The sequence below is a fragment of the Pelodiscus sinensis genome, chromosome 2, assembly GCF_049634645.1.
Source record: "Pelodiscus sinensis isolate JC-2024 chromosome 2, ASM4963464v1, whole genome shotgun sequence".
Classification (NCBI taxonomy): Eukaryota; Metazoa; Chordata; order Testudines; family Trionychidae; genus Pelodiscus; species Pelodiscus sinensis.
This window is the reverse complement of record NC_134712.1, coordinates 125,448,034-125,474,844: the sequence shown is the minus strand read 5'-3', so window position 1 is coordinate 125,474,844 and position 26,811 is coordinate 125,448,034.

Here is a 26,811-nt window from a genome sequence, read left to right as displayed (position 1 = left end):
TTATATTGACTACTTTTTTATTTTGGCTCCTACCCCATAAACCCAAATTGTGCCGTGGGCCTCAAACAAAGGGGCTGTTTGGGCCATATGTTGAGTAGCCCTGCTTTAAACAATCCTTCTTATTGAGCTGAACTCTGCTAACCATATATTTTCCTTGTATCCTGTTTTTCCTTTATCAATTTTTTTCAATATTTAGCTTCTGACTTACATTAATTAGTATCTATAGTCTTTTTCTTCCATTTGTTATGTATCCACTGAATATTTGAGAGAGTTTGTATGTTTCTGTCCACATGTTTGTCCAGAACTACTTCTAAATGGTAAGAGCCAGGATCACTAAATTCAGTAAACAGTTTCCTCTTATCTTAACTTAAAGCAAGGTAAGGGTTTGGTTGTGCCAGGAAAATGGGATGTGCCTGGAATGGGATTGCTCTTCATATAATCATAAGAAGACACACACATTCTGGCTGGGGGGTGCTTCTGACTCCAGGACTGCCGAAGCCCCAAGCCTTACCCCTCTGGTTCCCTTTAGGTAAGATGGGGAGGGACTTCTGTTCAGAAGGACATGATATAAGAATGGCCTCTGGGGGCAGCGAGTGCACAGGGGAGAGCTATCCTTCAGAGTGCTCACTGGAAACAACTGTGACACCATGGGAGTGGCCAGCAGGGCTGGGGCTCTGCCATCTTGCCTGCCAACCCACCAGGGAAATAGCTCCCTCACCCAAACCTTCTTCTCCACCTCTTAGCCCTAGACTGCAGTGCTGGAGGGAAGGAAAAGGCCCCTGGTGGGCTGGGGATTGGTGAGGAGGAAAAAGGCCACTGGTGGGCGAGGGCATGGGGAACAAGGAAGGGCCATGGTGGGTGGGACCCTCTGCCTTGAACTTCTTATCCCCAAGCCCTCACTCTCACACTCCCCTCAACTCCAGCCTCTTACACTTCCCACACCACATCCTCAAAGTTCTGCCCTGGCTCCTGCAACCCACACATCCAGCCCTGAAGGACCTGTGCAATGCAGGATAAGTCTGCCTGCCTTATTAATTAATTATGGGAATACGATTTATGGGCTTTCAGCAAAATGCTAGTAAATAATTCCCAATTATCATTCACAGTTTTCTGGTTATTACTATTTCCCAGCTTTGGGAAATTGGCCCTTTTAAAGCACCAAGTGTCCCAGTTTCTGGTTTGGACTTTATTCTGCTTGCAGATTAAAAATGTGATCAAGTTATGATCCCTTGTACCTAAACTTCTACTAATTTTTAGTTCTGTGTTCAGGTCCTTTTTATTGGTCACAAGATAAGGTCTAATATATCATGCTATCATATTGTCTTCCACACTTTTTCAGTAAGGAAACAGTCATCTATAATGTTTAGACATTCCAACATTGGTCATTCTTACAAGGGAAGACTGTTGATTGCAATCCTTGGGCTTTCCTAAAGAGGTACAGAATACCATCCAGTTTCTACCTTTTAACATCATCAATCTGTTCTATAAGAAGACAGATACATTTCTTCACTCTCTCAAGGACAAATATACATGCCCAAAGAACGAAGAAATATGCCCTCAAAAGAGAGCATCACAGACAAGGGTATAGGACTAGACAGTCTCCTCAGCTCTTTTATTATCAATATTCTCAGGAACCTCCACATAAAACACAGAAGGGCTATGTCTACCCAGCTTCCCTCTTCTGCAAATGCCTATACAAATTAAGCACAGATTAGCATATTGCCATGCTTCATTTGCATAATTAATTGAGCCATTTTTGTGCAAATACTCCATCTTGCGTAAGAGCCGTTCTTCCTGAAAAAAATGAGGAAGAATAGCTCTTGCACAAGAGGGTGTTTCTGTGAAAAGCTACTCCTAATTAATTATGCAAACGAAGCAAAGCAATATCCTAATCTGTGCTTCATTTGCATAGGCATTTGTGGAAGAGGAAACCTGTGTAGACGTAGCAAACGTGTATAGACCCAGAAATGCAGCCTTTGGAACATCTGCCATTGATCTTACTTAACCTTGAGCCAGAGTTTCTTTTGCTATGATTGTCAAGAACCATGTCATTTTATTGATGCTGGACGATTCCCCTTCTGAGATATTTGGAGGCCACCTTATCCAGTTTGCCTACCATTGAAGGGCCCTAACACTCTTCCCAATTCCTTTTGTGGGATCAATTTCAGGAGGAGATTCTCTGCCAGGAAGTGGCTTTGAAGATTCTCAGACAACAGTGACTGGACATAGTCATTTGAAAACTAAAATTCTGCATAATCTCTTGGGCTATGTCTAGATGTACCCGGGCGTACCCCGGTGTCTGACCGGCACCTCCCAGTGTTCCAGTGTACCCCGCTCTCCTGTGGTGTCTTGGCTCGCCGCTGCACGTTTAGGCGGTTTGCCTTTGCTCGGGCACCAATGCAATCTCCCCACCGCGGGGTGGAGGAAAGGGGGGCCCGGGCCCGCACTCACTCACGGGCCCCAGCCCAGGGCCCTAAGGACGCGGAACTGTCTTGCCCCGGTCCGGCTGATGGGGATCCTGCCGTAACTCGTCAGCCCGCCAGCCCGAGTGGGCTCTGCCCTGGGCTGCTTCCTTTCCCCCCCCTTGGCGTTCCCCCGCTCAGGGTGTTTACCTTCGGCTTGGCCGACAGTCTGCCGACCCTGTCGCGCCCCTCCCCCCCCTTCGGCACCGGAGGGCTGCAGTACCGTGATCCGGGTGGGGGCGGTGCTCCTGCCCCGGAGTGTCACCCGACTCTCCCCCTCTCCTGGGTCTACAGCCTACTCCTCGTAGCCCCTGCCTCCCCTATGGCGGCGAGGCTTTTCCTTTTTAAACCTCCCGCCGGAGGCTTCCCTCTCCCCCGTCACCGGCCGGGGCGGGACTATAGCCGCCCGTTCCTGCCCCCGGTTGGCCGCCGTCGGAGCTCGTCATGGCGGGGGAACTCCTCCTGCCCTAGCCCCTCCCCTCCTGCCGTGCCGTGGCTGCGAGCCGGCGGGGCTGCCGTCGTTTCCAGCCCCGGCGCGGCTTGCAGCCCACTCTCGGGCTGGCCCCCCCCCCGGTTGCCGAGCAGCGCCTGTTCAGCGTAGCTCAGGGGGCGGGGAGGGGTCGCCCGTCACACTAGACTACAGGGGTTTTTTTCAAAAATATGGCCCTTTTTTAAAAAAACTTCACCTGCATCTAGGCTGCTGTTGCATTCTTTCAAAATTAAATCAAAAGTCTGCAGAGGTTTTTTCGAAAGTGGTAAATCTCATTTTACGAGGAAGAGCACCTTTTTTCTGAAAGAGCACTTTCGTAAAAAAGGCATTCTTGAACACAAATAGGCTATTTCGAAAGAGAGTGTCCAGATTGCCTGGGTGTTCTCTTTCGAAAAAGCGGATCACTTTTTTGAAAGTCTTGTGGAAGTCTAGATGATCTCTTTCAAAAGAGGCTTGTAGTCTAGACGTACCCTTAGATATTGATAATACTGTCCCTAGATGAGAGCTTATAAATTCATGACTCTTCACATGAAGGACACATATTTTCACATAGACTTTCACTTATCCCATAGGAGTTGTCTTTTCAGTCATGACCATTTCCAATTCAGAGTCTTCTACTTTGGCCTACCCACAGCATCCATGGGCTTTTTAAAATTTATTTTTTCAGCTTGGACGAGAAGAAAAGATCACTCATCATTCCATACCTTGATGATTGACTTCCGACTAGCAAAGCCTATGAAAAAAGTCCGGTGAGCAATCCAATTCCTGCTAAGTTTACTGCCTTTCCTGTAATGTTTGCATGAATCATGAGAAATCCATATTTGATCCCAGGAAGCCTATAAACTTCATTGGAGCAATTCTGCATTTAACCATGGCCAGAGTTTATCTACCTATTGAGGTGTTAGGACATGGAAGAGCTGATACATCAGGTCATTATCAGATCCTAGACTTAAATCAAAACTTGCTTTTCCCTCCTTAGCAGCTTGGCCTCATGCATACATGTGATGCCATTTGCCAGGCTATATCATTGTTGCCAGCATGCCTGGATTTTGTCTGTGTACTCCCCCAACACGGGCAATATTAGTAACAAACTGATCTTTGTTTTGGACCCTCTCATCTGGTGGACAAAGCTAGAGAAAGTTCAGGTAGGGAATCTGTGTCCTCATATTGACTCCTGAAGCAGCTCTTACTGATACAACCATTTTTGGTTGAGGGCAGAGGTGTCATATGAGGGATCATATGGCACAGGAATTCAGGATGCATATCAGTTTACTAGAACTCAAAGCAGTCCATCACACCTCTGATGCTTTCCTCCCATTCATCCAATCATGAGGTGTTCAAATAATATCAAACAAGTTTAATGATTATGTTCAGTGTGGGCTTTGCCTAATTAGGAATGCTGTCCTGCAACCATTTTGTCTTGAAAGTAAATGAAAGAACCCTAGGCAGAAGCTTAATAAGAGAACCCTTTTGGTATCATGGAAGGATCACCGGTGTAGGCCTTCTGTCTCATTCCATTAATACCACAGCCAGCATGGATTTGTAAACAAATCATATCAAACCAGTCTCATAGTTTTCTTTGATAGGATATCAAGCCTTGTGGATGAAGGAGAAGTGGTATACCTAGACTTTAGTAAGGCATTTGACATGGTCTCGCATGACTTTATCAATAAACTAGGGAAATACAACCTAGATGGGGCTACTGTAAGATGGGGCATAACTGTCTGGATAACCATTCTCAGAGAGTAGTTATTAATGGTTCACAATGATGCTGGAAAGGCATAACAAGTGGGGTTCTGCAGGGGTCTGTTTTGGGACCAGTTATGTTCAATATCTTCATCAATGATTTAGATGGTATAAAGATTGCAATTTTTAAGTTTGCAGAGGATAAAAAGCTGGGAGGGATTGCAAGTGCTTTGGGCTGTGTCCAGACTCAGGGTTTTTTTCGGGAAAAGTAGCCTTTTCCCGAAAAAACTTCCCCTGCGTCCAGACTCAAGCCGCGTTCTTTCGAAATAATTTTGAAAGAACGCGGCTTTTCTTTCGATGGCGGTAAACCTCATTTCACGAGGAAGAACGCCTTCTTTTGAAAGTTCCTCTTTCGAAAGAAGGCGTTCTTCAATGTAAATAGGGCTTCCTCGAAAGAGAGCATCCAGACTCGCTGGGTGCTCTTTCGAAAAAGCGGATTGCTCTTTCGAAAGATCCGCCTGCAGTCTAGACGCGATCTTTCGAAAGAGCCTCTTTCGAAAGAAACCTGCAGTCTAGACATAGCCTTGGAGTGTAGGGTCAAAATTCCAAATGATCTGGACAAAATAGAGAAATAGTCTGAGGTAAATAGGATGAAGTTTCATAAGGACAAATACAAAGTACTCCACTAAGAAAGGAACAATCAGTCTCGCACATACAGAATGGGAAGTGACTGTCTAGGAAGTAGTACTGCTGAAAGGGATTTAGGGGTTATAATGGACCACAAGTTAAACATGAGTCAGCAGTGTGACACAGTTGCAAAAAAAGCAAACATGATTCTGGGCTGCATTAGCACAAGTGTCTTGGGCAAGACATGAGAAGTTATTCTTCTGCTCTACTCTGTGCTTATTAGGCCTTAGTTAGAGTATTGTGTCCAGTTTTGGGCACCACATTTCAAGAAAGATGTGGAGAAATTGGAGAAGGTCTAGAAAAGAGCAACAAAAATTATTAAATGTCTAGAGAACATGAGCTATGAGGGAAGACTGAAATAATTGGATTAGTTTAGCTTGGAAAGAAGAATACTAAGAGGGGACATGATAGTGGTTTTCCAGTATCTAAAAGGGTGTCACAGGGAGGGGAGGATTTGTTCTCCTTGGCCCCCATTGATAGGAGAAGAAACAATGGGCTTAAATTGCAGCAAGGGAGGTTTAGGTTGGACACTAGGAAAAACTCGTTAACTGTCAGGGTGGTTAAACACTGGAATAAATTGCCTAGGGAGGTTGTAGAATCTCTATCACTGGAAACATTTCAGAGCAGGTTGGAGAGACATTTATCAGGGATGATCTACACAGTCCTTGGTCCTGCTGTGGGGGAAAAGGACTGGTGGACTTGAAGTCCTCTCAAGGTCCCTTCCAGTTCTAGTATTCTATGATTCTACCAAAAAAAAAAATCTGTCAAGATAAGCTCACACCATCTTTATTTTACTCATTTAGCTAAATTAGTTTGGGTTTACAGTTTTACTACTAAAGGTCTCAGCTAGGCCACCCATAAACATGCTCCCATTTTAGGGCTCTTAAAACACCTTAAGTGCTTTCAGGAATTTCAGTCTGGAACCACTTCAGCTCAGAGACTGATAGGCATCAGCTATAGAGAGTTTATATTTCAGAATGTTGCAATCCATACTTAACCAAAGCAGAAAAAAAGCTTTTTATCTCCTGATGAATAACCTCATGATCTTCACTCATCCTTTACAATTAGTCTGTTGAGGTGCTGCTTAGCTCCTTTCTGCCATTGGTGAAGTTTGTATCAGTGTAGGATTTAGTTTCCTTCTATTGTCTCTCATCAGAATTTCCTTCAAGCCACTAGTCACATATTTTGTGGCTCATTTGTATATGGCCTTTCTACCTGTGTATCAACAAGAAGAGTCAATAGACTGTGGGCACTTAGGAGACCTGCCATATACTCCTCCCGCAAATAAAAGTCTCATTATGCTACCACCCAAAGTTTATCCCTAAAGGAATTTGAGATTCATGTGAGTCAAGCCCTCCAAAACCAGATTTTTTTCCTAAACCACATGCCTCAGATTAAGAATTGAGGCTGCATCTCTGAGAACTGTACCTATATTAGAAAGATCTTGGGTATGTATTTGGAATTCTTTACATAACTTTCAAGACTTTACAAATTTGTCTTCTCTTCTCTTGCAGGTACAGCCATGGGGATAGCTATATTAGTCAGGTATTACTTTTGCATTCTCACACCCACTTCCTCTTTGACCACTGCTAGTTTATCTGCCAAATGTGGAATGCACATTAGGACAATAACTCGAACTAAACATTGAGATTACTTACCTGCAAATGGAATTGCTTCAAGATCCCAATCTGTTTTCCTCTATCTGATCTCTATGCATTTATGATGAGCACCTTCCCCCCACTGGCCCTTTAAGGGTTAAAACCCAGCCCTGGGAGAAGGCTAAGAGAATGAAGCCCACAGCTGGGGCAGATACAGCCAATTAGAGCCCAGCTGGGGCTGTATACATAAGGGTTCCTAGACAGAAGGAGAACAGATACTCTTGCTCTGTATGGAGAGTAGGAGGAACCTGGCTGTTAGGGAAGTTGGAGACTTCCTGAGATACAGCAGTGTTGGGGAAAGATGTGCTGGGGAGCTTTGCCTTGACCTCATGCCCAGGCTGCAGAGCTTGAGGCAAGGCCTGAGGGTACTATGGCTTCAGGGATATAGCCAGGATAGAAAAAAGTAGCAGGTCCGCACCCCTTTCTTAATGATGAGTGGCCATTTCAGACTGCAATTTGTCCGTGAGGTGAGGGGCCTGCTAGATGGAGACTGACAGTGGGTCACTGAGGCAAGGGCAGTGTAAGGGGGAAAAACATTCAAACAAGTGGATATTTTCCACAAACACACCCCCTTTTGGAACTACATCCCTTGCATCAGAGACTGGATAAAGGCTGTTAGTAATTTGTTTTGTTTTGGGAAGTAATTATATAAACATTAAGGGGAAAAGTTAGGGCTGAATAAACAGTAGAAATCCTGTATAGTCCTAGTGGATTGTAAGGCAGTGAGCATGGGCCCTTAACTGCTTTTGTCAAAGCATGTTTGGATGAGGGTGTGAAGTGCTTATAAGGTATAATAATGTTGTGAAGTGTTGCATTTGTTTTGGTCTTAATGGGACTCCATTAAACATTGTTCAAGGTGATTTTTAGTGATGTTGGTGTGTGTGCGTGTATGAGGGAGTGTTTTTTAAAAAAAGGAAAATGTTTTCCGGGATTGTTCTTAAATTCCTGAGATGTTGTGTTCTCTGAAGAATATTTGAAACAACTTTTACTTAAATTTTTGTGTTAGAAAAGCTTTTTGTAGGCATACTGGTTCCTTTTTTAAAAAATCATTTTTATTTGTTTGGAAGCTGGGAACTGAATCTGCTGTGAGGAGAATTTCCTCTGGTCTTAAGAGATTGTAGCCAGGGTATGTTTAGCCACCTGATAGGAACCTTAAACTATAACAATTAGCAGCATGCTTCATATCTCTGTATGCCAGGCAAAGGAAATATTTTCCCTTAGGTGTGAGAGGGGGACAGTTAAGCAATGTTTTGCTAACAAAGCTGATTTCAAACTGGCACTGATAATTCACTGCCCTAAGGAACTTGGAAGCAGCATTTCATTCCCACCACTGTTTTCCCCGTATGTCTGGTCATTCTCTGTGTATTGTCAAAAGAAATAAAGGTCTATGTCAAAATATAAAGCAAAGAAACAACCCTCTGCATTTTGTCTCATTAAAAATGCTGAAGTACATAAGATACGATGAATAATGGTTAACTATGGAAACAGTAGAGCAATTGGCATCAGAAATGTGGAGTCAAGCCTGAACTTCATTTGTGAATATGTATCCATTCAATCAAGGGTGCTTCCTAGTGTTATTGAAGTGGACTCAACATAGTTGTAAGAAAGGCAATGCATCTAGGAGAGTGGTGAAGCAGTGGAATGGGTTACCTAGAGATTTTTTTTTTAAGTGCTAGATTGACAGACCTGGTGGGGATAATTTAGTTGGGGTTGGTCCTGCTTTTTGCAGGGGACTGGACTCAATGATCTCCTGAGGTCTCTTTCAATCCTGTAATTCTATGATCTCATCCAACCCAAACCTTATTATTTAGCACATTTTAAAATAATTGTGTTTTGTAATTTATACATCTGTTGTCATTTTTAACACTTGTTCAATGTTCACTCTATGATACTCATGTCAGTGCTATCATTATTTCATTTAAGAAGAACACTAAGTTCACCAGAGTGAAACATGGTGGTGTTCAATTTATGTTGTCATTGATTTGACTATGATTAACCATTAAATAGTGTTTCAAAATTTTTTTGTGCCATGTAGAAAGAAAGTGGAACATTTTAGATGGGCTAATATTAGTCTTGCTAAAACAAGTTTTGTAAACCTTGATGTCTTTTTGAGGCTTGACATTAAAGTGTTCTTTGGACATTCAATAAGTGACATTTGAGACTTTATTTTTTTTTAAGATTTTTAATTTTCAGAAATAACAGACATTTGAACAGTAAGTAGGAAATATAGTGGAGTGAATTTGTAAAATGAATTAATAGAGCAAATGGAACAGAAATGTTTAAACAAATGAAGAGTTCCCATGTCATAATTTCAATTAAATATTATGTGATAAATTAACCTGCTGGGTTGCCTTGTTCATTTTTTGTATTTATGCAGTTAGTTTCAATAAATTAGTTCAGATTTAACTTAAGCCAATCAGAACACCCTTTGTAGGTATTTCAGGATCTAACGTGTCTCCACAATTCAAATGCTGTCAAGATAATTTCTGATATTTTTCAAATTAAGAATCATTTGGGGGATCAGGAATTGCAGGAGAATGGATATTGGGAAACATGAATTCTTCTGTTCATGACACTATCATTCGTTTAGGACTAAATTTTCAGAAGTGTCCACTTGAGATAAAGGACTTATTTTAGAGGTGAATAGCCTCTGTCTAGACTACGCTAGACTTTTGAAAGAGGATATGCAAATTCTGTGGGAATTTGCATATCTTCTTTTGGGCTCACTTTCGAAAGCAGTACTTTCAAAACTGAAAGTAATCTAGACACTGTTTTGTCGGCAAACCCTCCGGTTTGTCGTCAAGCTGCTTTTCCTTTAAAAAATGAGGTTTATGTGACTTGTCAACAAATGGAGTTGCTGACAAAACCACATCTAGATTACTTTCACTTTCAAAAGTGCTGCTTTCAAAAGCGAGCCTGAAAGAAGATATGCAAGTTCCCACAGAATTTGCATATCCTCTTTCAAAAGTCTAGAGTAGTTGAGCTGTACCCTTTGACTCTAATAGAGGATGCTAGTGCTCAAACTCAGAAAATCAACCTGTGTGTCTCAAGTTGGTAGTTCAGTCAGTCAACATGTGAAAATGTGAGACAGCGTGGACTATGTATTTATACATGCCTCACTGTAACATAAAAGGAGTACAATTGTAGGGATTGGCAGCCTTAACCAACCCCTCACTAGCAACAACACTATTTTAATCAGGGAACCTTTTCTATGGAGATGACCATCTCGTTTTTGGAGGCCAGCAAGCTAACCCTGTTTACCCAGTAAGACAGTAAATTATGGCAGAAGAGGTATGCCACCACATGAACATGCAGGATAATGTAGGGTCAAGGTGGTAGATCCTCAAATGTGTCAGGAATAGTAGCTCTTACCAGGAGACTGAAATAAAAGCTGTTATTTTCGACTTGAACATATATGGAGGGAAAATGATTCCGTGAGAAAAATGGAAGTGGTTTGAGCTTTGCTTATGGAAAATAGTAGGCAAGTGTTTAAAGGAGAAGCTGTTTGAAAGCTGCCTTCTAGATCTGGAACCCAACATTTATGTGAGAGATGAGCTGTTGCCCTCCCAAGGACTATGCAAACCACTGCAAACATTCTGAAGACAGTTGGGCTCTAGAGTTCAAACTGGGAAAATATGAATTCCCCAGCACCTGTTCAGCCATATGAGAACTTTGTTGTCAGATGTACCTTGGACTGGATGCCTACTGTCAAGAACAAGAGGAGTGCTGCCCAGTACCTGGTGACTAACGCGTTAACTCAGGTACCTAGAATCATAGAGCTGGAAGAGACCTCAGGAAGTCATCAAGTCCAGCTCTCTGCCCAAGGCAGGACCAATCCCAACTAAAGCAACTCAGCCAGGGCTTAAAAACCTCCAGGGATAGAGATTCCACCACATAAGAATGGCCGTACTGGGTCAGACCAAAGGTCCATGTAGCCCAGTAGCCTGTCTGCCAACAGTGGCCAGCACCAGGTGCCCCAGAGAGGGTGGACCGAAGACAGTGAGCAAGCCAATTGTCTCCTGCCATCTTTCTTCAGCCTCTGACAAACAAAGGCCAGGAACACCATTTCTATCCCCTGGCTAGTAGCCTTTTATGGACCTAACCTCCATTAAATTATCTAGCTTCTCTTTAAACTCTGTTATAGTCTTAGCCTTCACAGCCTCCTCTGGCAAGGAGTTCCACAGGTTGACCATATGCTGTGTGAAGAAGAACTTTCTTTTACTAGTTTTAAACCTGCTACTCATTACCTTCATTTAGTGTCCTCTAGTTTTTTTATTACAGGAACTAATAAATAACTTTTCTTTATTTGCCCTCACCACACCACTCATGATTTTATAGACCTCTATCATATCCCCCGTTAGTCTCCTCTTTTCTAAACTGAAAAGTCCCAGTCATTTTAACCTCTCTTCATATGGGACCTGTTCCAAACGCCTAATCATTTTATTTGCCTTTTTCTGAACCCTTTCCAAGGCCAAAATATCTTTCTTGAGGTGAGGAAACCACATCTGTACACAGTATTCACCGCCTCCCTAGGTAATCCATTCCAGTATTTCACCACCCTCCTAGTGAAATTGTTTTTCCTAATGTCCAGCCTAGACCTCTCCCACTGTAACTTGAGACCCCGTTCCTTGTTCTACCATCCGTCACTACTGTAAATAGCCTCTCTCCATCCTCTTTGGAACCTCCCTTCAGGAAATTGAAGGCTGCTATCAAATTCCCCCATCATTCTTTTCTTCTGCAAATCAAACAATCCCAAATCCCTCAGTCTCTCATCATAGGTCATGCGTTCCAGTCCCCTAAACATTTTGATCGCCCTCCGCTGGACCCTCTCAATGCGTCCACATCCTTGCTATAGTGGAGGGGAGCCCAGAACTGGACAAAATACTCCAGGTGTGGCCTCACCTGAGCTGAATAAAGGGGTATAATCACTTCTCTGTATCTGTTACCAGTGCTCCTCCTAATGCACCCTAATGCAATTATTACCCTTCTTGGATACAAGGGAACACTGTTGACTCATGTCCAGCTTCTCATCCCCAGGTCCTTTTCAGAAGAACTGCTACTTAGCCAGTCGGTCCCCAGCCTGTAACAGTGCTTGGGATTCTTCCGTCCCAAGTGCAGGACTCTACACTTGTCCTTGTTGCTCTTCATCAGATTTCTTTTGGCCCAATCCTCTAATTTGTGCTGGTCACTCTGAACCCTATCCCTGCCTTCCAGCGTATCTACCTCTCCCCCTTGCTTAGTGCCATCTGCAAACTTGCTGAGGGTACAATCCATCTCCTCATCCAGCTCATTAAAAATGTTGAACAAAACCGGCCCTAGAACGGATCTTTGGGGCACTCCACTAGAAACTGACTGCCAACCTGACATCGAGCCATTGATTACTATCCGTTGGGCCTGACAGTCTAGCCAGCTTTCTGTCCATCTTACAGTCCATTTATCTATACTCCTTTAACTTGCTGGCAAGAATATTGTGGGAGACTATCAAAAGCTTTGCTTAAGTCAAGGTATATCACATCCACATCCTATAGCCACAGAGCCAATTACCTCATCATAGAAGCTAATCAGATTGGTCAGGCACAACTTGCCCTTCGTGAATCCATGTTGACTATTCCTGATCACTTTCCCCTCTTCTAAGTGCCTCAAAATGGATTCCTTGAGGATCCCCTCCATGATTTTTCTGGGGATTGAGGTAAGGCTGGCTGGTCTGTAGTTCCCTGGATTGTTGTTCTTCCCTTTTTTAAAGATGGGCACTACATTTGCCTTTTTTCAATCATCCGGGATCTCTCCCGATCTCCACGACTTTTCAAAGATAATGGTCAAAGGCTCTGCAGTGTCATTTGCCAACTCCCTCAGTACCCTCAGATGCATTAAAGCTGGACCCATGGATTTGTGTAAGTCTAGCTTTTCTAAATAGTTTCTAACTTGTTTTTTCCCCACCAAGGCCTGTCCACCTCCTTCTCCTAGGCTACGTCTACACTGGCAGCTTCTAGCGCAGTCTCTGAGGGAGTTAAAGTCTGCTTTTCTGAAGTCCAGGGTGTGGATTTTGCTACTTTCCTTTCTTCCTTTGGTCAGGATCCTGAAATCTACAATCTCATGATCACAGCTTCCCAGGTTGTCACCCACTTCTACTTCCCCTACTAGGTCTTCCCTGTTTGTGAGTAGCAGATCAAGCTGCACATGGCCCCTGCTCAGTTCCTTCAGCACTTGTACCAAGAAGTTATCCTCAACATTCTCCAAAAACTTCCTGGATTGTGTGTGTACTGCTGTATTAGTCTCCCAACAGATGTCAGGGTGATTAAAATCCCCCATGAGAACCAAAGCCTGTGATCTGGAAGCATCTCTCAGTTGTCCGAAAAAAGCCTCATCTACCTCATTCAACTGATCCGGTGACACCAGCCACAACATCACCCCTGTTGCTTCCACCTCTAAACTTTACACATAGACTCTCAACAGGCTTTTCTCCCTCTATACGCTAGAGCTCCGAGCAATCATTCTGCTCTCTTAGGATACGTCTACACTAGCTCGTTAATTCACAAGAAGTAACGGTAGTTCGAATTAGAATCTTTAATTCGAACTACCTAATAGTTCGAATTAGAATCTTTAATTCGAACTACCTAATCCATGCCGCATGTAGCCGCAGGCACGGAGTTCGGACTAAGGCGGATTTAAAAATGGCGGTGCTTGGGAACATGCAAATGAAGCCCGGAATAGTTAAATCCCGGGCTTCATTTGCAACTCTGCTTGCCCTCATTACCCTACCTAGCTCAAATTAACAAGCTAGTGTAGATGTATCCTTACGTACAACGCAACTCCTCCTCCTTTTCTCCACCGCTTGTTCTTCCTGTGCTCCAGTCATGGAAGTCATCCCACCAAGTCTCCATTATTCCAATCAAATCATAGTTATTTGATGGGGCCAGGGCTTCTAATTCTTCCTGTTTGTTTCCCAGGCATCTCACGTTTGTGTACAAACAGCTTAGATAACCAGTTGATTGCTGTACCTTCTCCATTGGAGTCAGGGGTCCTCCTTTGTTGCTTGTTCTTCCTTGTGTTTCTTCCTGGTAGCCGATTTCTTCTCTTACCTCAGGGCTTTGGTCACCATCCCCCAACCAACCTTGTTTAAAGCCCTCCTCACTAGGTTTGCAAGCCTGCCCGCAAAGATGCTCTTTCCTCTCTTGATTAGGTGACTCCCATCTCTTCCTAACAATCCTTGTGCCCAGAACAGAGTCCTATGGTCGAAGAAACCAAAGCCCTCTGTCCAACACCACCTGCACAACCATGCATTTACTTCCTCAATTCGATGATTCCTACCCAGTCCTTTTCCCTCAGCCAGAAGGATGGACCAGAACATCACTTGTGCTTCAAATTCCTTGATCCTTCTTTCTAGCGCTACATAATCTGCACTCCCCTTCCAAACTCCTTCTCACAACTCTGTTATCAGTTCTCTGGTCGCTGACTCACTGCTATATAAAGCCCTGGACTGCCTTATAGCCCCTCCCCCTGATTAAGGCTCAACCAATGAGCAGAGGCCTCTAGATTTCAAACCTTGATTAGAAACTCACAGCTTCCACCTACCAGCCATAGCACTCACTCCATGGGAGGAAGGTGGGGGAGGGGAAAGGTGTCTGCCTGGGAACTGGGAGAACCAATAGAGATAGAAGCTTGGAATTAAAATTGGGTATAGATTCTCTGCCTGCTTTCTTTGTGTGGGAGTATAATACCCAGGATTAAGACACAGAATGATTTGAACCTTGCAAGACTACCATTCCCCCCATGGAATTCAGAGTGAACAAAATAAAATTAGGAGTACCAGAGAAATGAGTCCAGTCACGTTCAGGGTAATTTTTTGTTATTTTGTCATTTGATTTGAACCACTCTGTGTGAATCTATGCCTCCCCTCCCTGCCTTACCATCTAAGCATTGTGCTGATATTTTTCTCTGTTTTAATTTGTTTTCCTCAGTTGCTCTAGCATATAGCAACCAACTATGCTTTCTCAAGTTTCTTTCATTTTGTCATAAAAATCACTACTTTTAAGTCCTGAAATGACTGTCTGTGTGTACCTGCCTCAGACTGAAGTGTCAGCTACCAGAGACTGCAGTTTGTTGTTCTCTTCTCTTGTTCAAGCTCTTTTGGAGTAAAAGAGTTTGGGGTATCCCTGGGAAATTTCAAGTATTCGTCCCCCTCTTTTTAGGGGATCAAAGCACTTAATGGTTGCAGCAAAATTAAAAAAATCTGGGTACTAGGATTTGAGGGGGGGGGGGGGTTGTAACTGGTGCCTGTAGAGGCAAGGTTTTGAAGCTCTCTTGAGGGTCCCCATCTTCTGCATTCATAGTGCCAGAGTGGGGAACAGCCTTGACACCTACAGACTCAGGACAGATGATATGGAAAGATGAAACTGGAAATTTGAATCTGCAAGGTTTTTTGTTGCTTTTTCCCATACTTTTTTAAAAAATGTGTAGCGAGTACTAGCAAAAGATGTAGGCTTCATTTTGGAAACCAAAGTATCAGTCCACAGAAAGGGTGTGCTATGTTTGGTCTGGCTCTGCAAATGTCTTCTCACTGCTTGCTTCAATGTGCCTCAGGATAGAAAGCATCCACTTCTAGAAGTGAAAGAGACTCTGTACAGCCTCTTCCCAACCTACAAACCAGTTACGGACCAAGCAATTGGTTGTAACTTGGTTTGTTCGTAAGGTGGACCCCATAGAGTTACATGTGACCGTGCTGTTGGTAAACGCGGATAGCGTTCGTAACTCCGGGTCCGCCATTTACAACAGCTTTGGTTGTAAATGTAAACGGTTGTAAGTCAGGGACCGATTGTACTGAAATAAAGTTGGACTATCAGAAATTTAATGCTGATATAAAATATTGTATTCCTACCATTGCTTCTATTTTTTTCTTTTCTGACTGTGCTCAATTTATTCTACTGTAAATGCTAAGGTCACTACAATATATATTTCTCCCATTTTGCTTTAAAAATATGAATTGGGCGGGGGATAATCCAGTAAAATCCTCATGCCAACAATTTTTCCCTTTCAGTGTAATTTATGACACAACTATATACAGGGGACATGACCTTACTCAATATCTAAAGAGAACTACATGATTGTGCTTCATATTAACACTTTATCAACGTAGAGTTAATTGAATACCTTTTCTCATTTTTCATTACTACCTTTTTTCCCTGAAAGAGCGAGGTAACACAGAATAATAATGTGTGATCATTCTGTGAAACATGATAATATGTTCTACATATTTGACCTTTTCAGCATTTAAGCAGTAAGATGCTCCAGGGTGTGCTGTTGAAGCATAATATTAACACACCTCGCTGGCACTCAGCTTAGTATTCATACTGATATTATACAGTAATGGGCACCCTTGAGTGTACTCTTTTTTTTTTTTCCTACCATTTTTATATATGGTAGAAATCAAGCACAAGCAAGACATTTTAAATAATGGCAAATTTGTAAGACAGCTTTAATTGTTTTGGTTACCTTTCTGCGTATTCATAGACTCTCTGATGGTATGTCTACACAATTCCCCTAGTTTGAACTAGGGAGGCTAATGTAGGCATTCAAAGTTGCAAATGAAGCCCGGGATTTAAATATCCCTGGCTTTATTTGCATCTTCCTGTCCAGGTGCCATTTTTAAATCCCCTTAGTCCAAACTAACTGCCCACGTTAGTAAACGAGGTGTAACAGTTAACTCGAACTAAGTCCTTAGTTAGTTAACTAAGGCTAAGGACTTAGTTCGAGTTAACTTTTTGACTGCTGCATGTAGCCATGGGTAGTTAGTTTGGACTAAGGGGATTTAAAAATGGCACCTGGACAGGAAGATGCAAATAAAGCCAAGGAATATTTAAATCCTGGGCTTTATTTGCAACTTTGAATGCCTACATTAGCCTCCCTAGTTTGAACTAGGGGGCTAGTGTAGACATACCTTGAGTGTCTAAGTAATACTTTAGCTATCTTTTTTGATTTTATTCACAGGACCAGACAAACATGTCCTTGGTATTTCTCAGCATTTTACAGTGTCGCAACTACCAGGCACTAAGTTTTGAATCTAAGTCAATTGTTTTTATCAGCTATGTGAACCAATATGGATGACTTACTAATATAGTGGGTTGTACCCACAAAAGCTCATGATACCATCTATGTGTTTTGTTAGTCTTTAAGGTGCTGCTAGACCATCTGTTGTTTAAGTTTTTCTAATATACTGGTGTATATGTAGGAAGCTCATAGAAAAACTTGCTGCATTCATTGGCATTTGAAACATGAAACAGAGTGCTAGATGTAATAGCATCCTAGGCACTCCTTTCTTCTTCATCTGTATTTCTTAAGTTTAAGGAATAGTTCAAGTGTAGAGGAAAAATGGCTAAAATAATAAAGAACTGTTAGGAACCCAGTTGCTCAAAATAAATACAGCACTGACAGTGATAATTGTTCAACACATTTTGTCTGTAGTTTAAAAATGAAGTTAACTGGCAGCTTAGCAATGATGGTTGATATTATCATCTAGGAAAGATGGCCTAAAGATTCATGGGGGATGTTATTAAAAATGATGGACGTGTATGAGCCATAAATACATTTTAAGCACCTGTCGGCATCTGTGATGCTACTGGAGAAGGCTATAATGGCATGCATCTACTATTCCCAAAGTATAGGGCAGCTTTTGGATAGGAACAGGACGAATTGAATAACAGATGTAAAGATGTACAATAAATCACAAAGTAGACTTCTTGATAAGCAAAGCCAGTTGTTTAAGCTCTAAGTTTGTTCTTCATCCACCATGACTGTTACTACATGACACCACAGGAGTACAGTAGATGAAAGGATTTTATTAAGGATAACACAGAACTGTCACGTCCTCCAAGAATTCAATAGCTTACAGATGAGTAGTTTAATACATTGTAGGCGATATTAGTCCCTGTGAAGTCAGGCTGACTGGAAAAAATCTGTTTCAGGAATCTTGGAAGGTGGGGGATTTTTCCTTTTCAGGATGAAATGAGAATTTGAAATTTTTCATGAATAAAATGAGAAACACTCATACCAGAATAACCAATAGTCAAATGATTAGTGCATTCTGCCTAATCTAGAGCAGAGATTTAAACCTGTCTGCCATATGGATGCCCTAATCTGTTTCACTTACTTTGACCAGAAATTCCATTATGGACTTGATCAAATGTCCTGACTCACTGTTTTTTTACTAAAAAAAAATTCTATGAGAAGTTTTGGTTTCATAGACTTAAACGTGAGAAGTAATCACTGTGATCATCTAGTATGACCTCTTGTACATCTCATTCTAGTTCCAATTCCAAGGTTCCAATCAATATGATGTGATGGAAAATCCCTTCCTGATCTCAACTTTGGTGATCAAATAGGGTACATCTATACTGCACACATAGCCCGAAATAAGCTACTCAATTTGAACTATGCAAATTGCATAGTTTATTTCGAGTCAATTTCAAAATAACCTATTTCATAATTTGGCTACCTATACAGCAAATTTCAAAATAACCTGCTATTCCAAAATGTCTTACTCCTCGTGGAATGAGGTTTACAGGAATGTCAGAATAGTGAGCCTCTTATAGTTTGAAATAATGGGCTTCCTGTTAAGACATAGGGTAGCTATTTCAGGATACCTCCAGTATTCTGACATAGTGCTGCAGTATAGACATAGCCTAAGACTATGGACAAGAACTATCAACTGGGAAAGAATTCTAGGTACTAACTTGGAGCCCACACTATCAAGTGTTGCATGAAATATTTGTCTATTAACATTTGGCCCATCTGCTAAAAGTAATCTCATTCCTAAACTAAAGGGCAACTAAAATGATCAGGGGCTTGGAACAGGTCCCATTTGAGGAGAGGCTAAAGCAACTGGGACTTTTCAGTTTGGAAAAGAGGAGACTGAGGAGGGGTATGATAGAGGTATATATGGTGTGGAGAGGGTGAATAAAGAAAAGTTATTCATTAGTTCCCATAATATAAGGACTAGAGGACACCAAATGAAATTAATGGGTAGCAGGTTTAAAATTAATAGCAAAAGTTTTTCTTTACACAGTGCGAGTCAACCTGTGGAATTCCTTGCCAGAGGAGGATGTGAAGGCTAAGACTGTAACAGAGTTTAAAGAGAAGCTAGATAATTTAATGGAGAATAGGTCCATAGAAGGCTATTAGCCAGGGGATAGGAATGGTATCCCTGGCCTCTGTTTGTCAGAAGCTGGAGACGGATGGCATGAGACAAATCGCTTGATCATTGTCTTCAGTCCACCCCCTCCAGGGCACCTGGTGCTGGCCATTGTCAGCAGACAGGCTACTGGGCTAGATGGACCTTTGATCTGATGCAGTACGGCCATTCTTATGTTCTTATGTTCTAAACTACAGAAAATATTTCCTCAAAATTTCTGACCAGTTTTACTTAGAACCCAAATTAAAGCAGTAATGACATTGAACTGTGTGTTCAGAGATGTCTGGGTTTGTTTGTTTGTTTTTGTTTTTAATAGAAGCCCAAATTAGTAAGCATTTGGTAGTGTCCAAACAGAGGATGCAAGATTCCACTTATGCAATACATTAATCTTTCATTTTTATTGCTATTCATTAAAAGAAAAATGTCAAAATAGTGGATAATGTTATAACAATGCAACTCCACAGTTTATAATTGCACTATCTACCAACCAAATGCTAATTTGGCTACCAACCAAATGCTAATGCATTTCACATTCTCATAAGTTAGGAGCATTCATTTTCAATTACAGAAACAACAGAATCAACTTAGGCAAAGTTTCTTATTGTGCTAATCAAGTAAGATGTTAAAAATTGTGGTTTTAAGCTGTTATTGTAGACAGGCCTGGCAAAATCTCTTATTAAGTTAACCCAGCATTTTCACTCCCGAGACCTCGTTTTCAGTTGCGTGTAATTTGGGCAAACTTTAATTGTTTGGGCTGAACTTCTCCTTTCTAGGTGTCTTCCTCAAGCTGAACTATTAGAAAATTTCAGCTAAAATAGCTCAATCTTTAAAAAAAAATAAGGTTAGGAAATACACTTTTTTATTTTTTAGCATTGAAAAGTAATCTGATGACCTATTTGGAAAACACTAATGAGCCCATGTTTTGGAGCTGGAACTTTACATTTGGCAGAGATGACTTTTGACATCCTCATGAAAATCTGACAATTATACACTTTTGAAAAAATAATTTAAATATGCTCACTTGAGTTTTGCTAATTTCACAGTAAAATCCTCTGAAAATTCCATCCTCAATGAGTACGTGCCACCTGCACAGAGTGACTAAGCATTTTCCATCCCAGTACAGTTCTTACGTGTGACAGAACTGCGTAAGTGCCATCTACAACCTTAATTCCAGCCTTGAATGCTCTCCCTCTTTTAGGGTATGTCTATACAGCAGTGTTATTTCAGAATAACTGATGTTGTTCCAAAATAACATAGTCCACGTCTAAACAGCAAGCAGTTATTTTGAAGTAATGTCAAAATAATGTCGAGCTGGAGAACTTCTACTCCGACTCCTGTAATCCTCATTGTGTGAGGAGTAAGGGAAGCTGGAGGAAGAGTGCTCTAACTTGGACTGCCTGCTGTGTAGACAGTGCCTATAGTCAAAATAAGCTATTTTGACTTAAGCTACGCAATTCATATAGCTCTAGTTATGTAGCTTATTTCAGCTTTAGCCCTGCTATGTAGACATGCCCTAAGTGTACTCTTTTGTTATGTATTCTTATACCAGATTCATCACTCTAAAAATTGTCCACTGATTGTGCATTAAATGATATTTGTTGCTTCTCTCCTCCTCTGCCTAGGGAAGGATGTGCATTCAGTGTACTGTTTTCCCCCACTGCTGTATATTTGTATTAGAAAAGATAGGTGCAGAAGGAGGTGAGATTTGTCATTCTTAATTTTTGTGGGATGTTATTCCACAGTCTTCATAAATAAGTTATGCTAGGAAGTTGTATTCCCCCGGAGGGACACAGTTATTAACCATAGCCCTCATCCCACAATTTTACATGATCTTGTAGCTATCCTGGGCCCTGGCCTTGAAAATAAGAAGTTTTTTGTTACGTTGTGAACCATAAAGCTTGTATTTCCTGTTTTCTGTGAGTTTCTACACCTGGTAACATTGGTGATAAAACCTGTATAGATCTTCAAATGATTTTCAGTGTTCACATTTCTTGCTCCCAAATAGGCCTGTCTTCTCAATTCATTAATCCAGTTGTCCCTTCTCTGGAAGCCCAGGGTGAAGAGAGGAATGTCTAATGCCACCTCAGGTTAGAGAAGGGATCTGGCCCCCCAAACCTTTTAATTTGGTGTGCAGCCCTCCCTGCCATGACCATTGGGCATGTAGTAGCTCCACACCATTCAAATGTGGTTCTCTGCAATGTGTGGCAGGGGGGGAGAGCAAGCCTTTTACATTGCCCCACCCCCAGCACAATTTCTCAGTTCCTATTGGCCAGAAAATTGGCCAATCGGAGCTGAGAGATTGGGGTGGGATCGGTGCATGAAACATCTCCTCCTCCCAATTGTTGGTGTAGAGAGCCACATAGAACAGCTGACTGCTTTGAGCCTGGGGCTACAGTGAGCCTACATGAGGGTCCAGCTTGGCTGCTGACCAGGAGTCACCTAGGTAAGCACCTCCCAGCCAGAGCCTGCCTTTGGCATTCCCCCCTTTCCTGCTGTTATGCTTCTAAGAAGCACACAAGATCTTTTAGGGGGAAAAGCAAGACACTGCATTTGTTAGAATACAATATCAAAGCAGCTAGCATATGCTTCAGAAAAACAAGTGTGAATACACATGCACACACAGGTCCTGCAGATGGTGTTAGTGTAGTTACCAGTCTGTTGTGGCTCAAGTCTGTCTTGCTGACCAGCAAAGCTGACTGAGTGAGGAATCAGGATTCCTCCGAGACTTGGCTTTGCAGGACCAAACCCAGAGTCTTATTGGCCAAAGCTCCCCTTCTTGTATATGTAAATTCCCATTTGAGTCTATGGGTACTGCAGTGTCATGCTGCAATCATTCATCCTTAAATGGCGTTTAACTTCAGAGTTTTCCACAGTTATTCTTTGGTGGTTATGCCAGGTTTCCCATCATTGTCTCTTGTTTGTGTCTCACTCTCGGGGGTTAGGGGTCTGTCTCCAGGGTTCCTCAGTGTAATTTAATTCAGTCACAGACACAATGGATGTTTCCTGGTTATCTTTAAGGTTCCGACTTCTTCTTGCCCACCTGTGCATTTGTGATGGCTTTCACACGTACACACCTCCACTCATACCAAACAATGTACAGAGCATTCCAGATAAGGATTGCATAGAAAACACAACTTTGTTTACAATGCAGACATGAGGTACAACTTAATTTGTAAAGCTAACAGAAAATAAGGCATTGGAGTAAACTTTGTCTAATCATGAGACAAGGTGAAATAGAGGCATACAGAAATTGAATAACAATTTGATGTATAATTTGTTTATATATTACTTATAGTCTTATAAACAACACTAAAATATATATTTTTGCTACACTGTGCCCCAATTCTCTGCCCCAGGTCACCACCCATTCTGCCTCAGGTCACCTCCCAAACACTCTGCATGCCCTACCAGGTCACAACCCCCACCCTGACCTTTCATCCCCTTCTATACCCTTCTACCAGGCCAGAATCCTCTTCTGTGCCCATACTCTCTCCCAGATCCTGAACCCCAATTCCCTGTCCCAGGTCACAATCCCCCTTCACACAAACTATATCAGATCCCACTCCCGTTCCTTCATCCTAGTCCCGTACCCCAAGCTCCCTTCTGCAGCTAACCTCCAACCTGGATTTTGATATGGAAGAGTGTGGCCCTTGACCACTTTCCAAAATTTTCACATGCTCCCTCCACCCCCAGCAAAATGATCACCCGCTCTTGGGTGAGAAGCATCAAAGAGTATTAATCAGTCAGTCTTAGCTATCATATCTTCCTTGTCTCATCTTCCCTTTCACTCCTTTAACTTACTACAGTGAGACCACAGGCCCTAATTTGTACAAATGTTTCAAGTTGGGTACACAGAAAACAAGGATAACAAAATTAATATCAGCCTTTGAAATGTTTGGGTTAGTAACTTGCTTAATATCTCTCAGGAACTCCGTGACAGAAGCAGGGATAGAATTCAGTTCTTCAGAGAAACATCTGAAGGCTCTTAGTCATTAGAACTTTGTTTTTCTGTAACACCTTGCCTCATTAATTATGCACCTTCCAGCATCAACAAGAAAAAAAAAAGCAGTAGACTTCTAGGCAGCAGTCTATTACACTACATAGCCTTTCTTCATCCTTAGACCTGGTCAGTTCTATGCAGTGAATGAGGAAGAATTCCTGTGATAAACTGGTCATGTAACTGGAGACTGTAACACAACAACATACACACAAGAGAGGAACAATTAAGTTTAACTTTCGAGTGCTTCACTTTGCAAACTTAATAGTTTAACACAATTTGTGTGTGAAATGTTCTAAATGTAGAAACCTCTGAAAATTCCATCCTGTGGAATCCTATTGACAACCATATGGTGTCATCAGCAGTATTTAACCACCACACAGACCTCTGCCTCTTGAACTGCTGAAATAACTGATAACAATAGTTTGCTCTTCTCTATGTAGAAGAGGATGAGACACGTACTCTGACAATGATTTTCATGGATATTTGCTAATGGCAGAGCACGGGTGAGATTTAAGAATCTTGGGTTCCATTCTAGGCTCAGGAGGTGAGTGTGCTCTAATTGTTCCTGAATCTTCGGCCCACTTTCCTGAGGCCTTTGACCCTTTCTGTCCAGCTCCCTCTGACATATCCCTGCCCCAGTCCAGTCTCTTCCCCACCCTTGGTTCCTGGTCCCAGTCTCTCTTCTCCAATTCCCAGTCACAATTCCTCCCTCCCCTGAAGTCCCAGTTTAACCAGTATTCTGGTTCCAATCTACTCCTTACTCCTTTTCCTTAACCCAGTCCAGCATTTGTCCCTCTTGCCTTCAAATCAGACAGTTTCTTCTTCTGTGCTTTCTGGATGCCTACAGTGAATCTTTGAAAACACAGGAATGACACACTGCCAGCTCTCTGTTGTTCTGCCCAGCCTGGAACAAACATTGCTTCAGAGCATTTCAGAAAAAAGGCTGTCACCATCTGCTTTTTTTTAAACACAAGCAAAACAAGGCATTTTCCCTTGGCCTCCTTCATAGGAGCAGGTGAACTGCTTCATCTGAAACTTTCCAGAACAAATAAGTCTGAAGTACAGAAAATGCCAACTAAAATTATTACAAGTTTGGCAAAGTAATGCACAACTGAAAACAGCATCTTACAATGGGAACTGCCAGGCAACCTTAATAGATGGAGTCACCACCCAGCCTAGAAAATGTGTTTTAAAATGTAGGCATTGCTCCTAGCATGATTTCCTTGAATATTCAAGTGCCATCTCTCATTTTAACACTGAGTAGAGAGACTTCCTGCAGGATTTTGATCAACTTCTTTGGTTCTCTGTTTTTAGTCAAGACTATTCCTTATAACAGCGACAAGGATACATGTATCTGATGAAGTGGATCTTTGACCATGAAAGCTTATGTTCCAATACATCTTTTAGTCTATAAGGTGTCACAGGACTCCTTGTCACTTTTGCAGATCCAGACTAACACGGCTACTCCTCTGTTCCTTGTGAGTGACTATCTGAAGGATATAGGACAGGGGTGAGGAACCTAAGGCCTGGGGACCACAAGTGGCTCCTGGGTTGCCTGGATCAAGTGCCTGAGGCTTAGGGCCTCTCCCACCATTGGGGTTCCCATGGTGGCATTCCAGCCACCCTGCTGTCTCTGGTCCCCGACTGATTTTTCTGTGGGTCAGCAGTCCCTGACCCAAAATAGAAATTCCCCATCTCTGATCCAGGTAGTTAACTTTTTGACAGGCTCTTGTACTTTTCACCCAAGATTTCTGGCTTTCTTAAGCGGGAAAAGGGAATTATGTGGTGTACCAGAAGGTCCTTTATATACATTCATATAAGTGTATGAAAACATATTCAGGATAGTAAAGGAATGAGCCATTAAAGAATGAGCAAAAATAGGATGTTCATCTTTATCACTACATTCATATAATTTTTCCTTCAGTCTATACACATTTTTTCTATTTTTACATACTCTCATGTATGTGAAATGAAAATACAACTGATAAGGTATTAAAGCAAAATTATGTATCTATGGAATATGTTTTTATTTGGTGTGTAAGTAGACAATGAAAAAACAAAATAAAATATTCCAAATTATGTTCCCATTTACTTATTTAGAACACACTTGACTCCAGCGGAGTTGCATATAGTCAACTGAGAACAGAATTTGAATCTTTGTGATGACAGAGATTCAGGTTTCATTTCCATCCATATAACTCAACTGTCTTCAAAAAATTTCACAAATAAAAAGTCACATGCTGGCCACTACACTTGATATAGTATTATGGAATTCCAGTAAGAATATATAGCATTGTGTTGTATCAGTGACAGAAAATGGGGGTATTAATTTCGTAAGTATAAATTTAGTGCAGATGAACATAGTCTTATCTAGGCCATGGGTAGGCAGAAAAAAAGTTAATTGCCTGGAAAAAAGAAAGAAGGTCAAACTCAAAGCTAATAATTACAGCAACAAGACCTCTTCAAATGATAATGAGAATAAAGATAAACATGAAATTTCATTACTAAGTGATAAATGTCTTAAGATTGATTTAGTTTTCACCACAGTTACACATTTCAAAATGTCATATTTACACTCAACCTTTCAAGGGAATCAAGGATCTGTATGGATATATAAATATTTTGCTAAATGGTCTCATGCATCAGTGACTTCTCTCTATTTACAGTTCATTATTTTGTTCATTTAAATGACAAGTGAAACACTATCTTAAGAGAGGGTGTTTTTTTTTCTTTTAATAAATGAAGATTGCTTCCTAACTGTTGAGAGATAGTGCAGGATGTAATTACATCTAAATGAAACCATAAAATCTTAACTCAAGTATGGGCTTCTTAAAAAAAATGATAGTAGTTTAGACATTGTAACAAAATACACAAGCAGGTACCATGGAAGTCCATGGAGAGATTAGGAGAAAATCAACTGTTAAATGTAGGATAAATGAATTAATTTTTTTTAAATCCTTTGACCTCTGTGCAAATTGGTCAGCCATTCATGGTGACATACTAGAAGCATGTCATAAAGTAATTTAGTTCTAATTTTCAAGACAATTGTACCAAAGATTCAATGCAGATACTTTCCTGCATCAGTTTCCATCACTCTGCACCACAGGACACAGAAATAAAAAGCCATGAAATAGTGTACAAAAGGAAAAAACACTCTGGAAAGAAATACATTATATTTTCCTCTTGTGGTAGTATGCTGTTCAATTGCTTATTAAACTGTAAGTCTGTCACTGTCTCTGCTGAGAAGCTTTCATCTGAGATTCTGAAAATTGGTATTATTTAGGCTACAGTAGTACAGGCATACTAAGCCAACTGGAGAGACCTCGCGTATCAAATTACTATAGCCCCCATCAGTGGCAATATTCCTTCAAGCTTTGGGGGGAATACTCCCACAGTGTTTAAGATCTTGCATTTTTGAATTATTTTTGTCTCTTATGCTTGAGTCTTTCATGTTGTCAGAAGGCAGTTGTAAACTGAAACTAATGAGGCTGTGAAATTGGGATTTTCTTCTTTGAGTGCTTGCTCATGTCCTCTCCATTGTAGTTGTGTGTACTTGCCCAGTGGTATCCTTAGGGAACCTGCTCTGGTTCCCTCTGGAGTAGTGTGCATGTGTGCTGGTATAAGAGGCACTGCTGCCTGCCCCT